Below are 1403 nucleotides of genomic sequence, written 5' to 3'. Positions count from 1 at the left end.
CGAGACGCGCCGCGTACGCCCGAATATTTTCAAAGTCCCAACGTACCGATCAAGAGTAAAGTACCATTTTCCTACATTAGATTTCGTTCTAAATGCTTAATCCCTATGTAAAAACGTTAGTTAAGCAAGAATATCGTATTTTTAAAAAAATCTAATGATAGGATTTTCCAGAAAATTGAAAAAACCGAAAAATGTCAAGAGTAAAGTGCCATTTTCTGACATTAGATTTCGTTCTAAATGCTTAATCCCTATGTAGAAACGTTAGTTAAGCAAGAATATCGTATTTTTAAAAAAATCTAATGATAGGATTCTTCAGAAAATTGAAAAAACCGTAAAATGTCAAGAGTAAAGTGCCCTTACTTTAAACAATGTATCGTTCTAAATGCTTAATCCCTATGTAAAAAAGTTATTTAAGCAGGAATATGTTATTGAAAAAAATTAGAAAAATTTATTTTAGCCGTAAATCGAAAATAATGGATCGAGCGAATCGGTCGATTGCGCCGAGACGCGCTATGATGCAACAGACGAGCGATTGGAACGCCCGAATATTTTCAAAGTCCCAACGTACCGATCAAGAGTAAAGTACCATTTTCCTACATTAGATTTCGTTCTAAATGCTTAATCCCTATGTAAAAACGTTAGTTAAGCAAGAATATCGTATTTTTAAAAAAATCTAATGATAGGATTTTCCAGAAAAATGAAAAAACCGAAAAATGTCAAGAGTAAAGTGCCATTTTCTGACATTAGATTTCGTTCTAAATGCTTAATCCCTATGTAGAAACGTTAGTTAAGCAAGAATATCGTATTTTTAAAAAAATCTAATGATAGGATTTTTCAGAAAATTGAAAAAACCGTAAAATGTCAAGAGTAAAGTGCCCTTACTTTAAACAATGTATCGTTCTAAATGCTTAATCCCTATGTAAAAAAGTTATTTAAGCAGGAATATGTTATTGAAAAAAATTAGAAAAATTTATTTTAGCCGTAAATCGAAAATAATGGATCGAGCGAATCGCTCGATTGCGCCGAGACGCGCGATGATGCAACAGACGAGCGATTGGAACGCCCGAATATTTTCAAAGTCCCAACGTACCGATCAAGAGTAAAGTACCATTTTCCTACATTAGATTTCGTTCTAAATGCTTAATCCCTATGTAGAAACGTTAGTTAAGCAAGAATATCGTATTTTTAAAAAAATCTAATGATAGGATTTTCCAGAAAATTGAAAAAACCGAAAAATGTCAAGAGTAAAGTGCCATTTTCTGACATTAGATTTCGTTCTAAATGCTTAATCCCTATGTAGAAACGTTAGATAAGCAAGAATATCGTATTTTTAAAAAAATCTAATGATAGGATTTTTCAGAAAATTGAAAAAACCGTAAAATGTCAAGAGTAAAGTGCCCTTA

This window comes from Megalopta genalis, unplaced genomic scaffold (assembly GCF_051020955.1).
Source record: "Megalopta genalis isolate 19385.01 unplaced genomic scaffold, iyMegGena1_principal scaffold0136, whole genome shotgun sequence".
NCBI classification, from domain to species: Eukaryota; Metazoa; Arthropoda; class Insecta; order Hymenoptera; family Halictidae; genus Megalopta; species Megalopta genalis.
The sequence above is the reverse complement of the archived record's forward strand: the minus strand, read 5'-3'. Positions refer to the sequence as shown.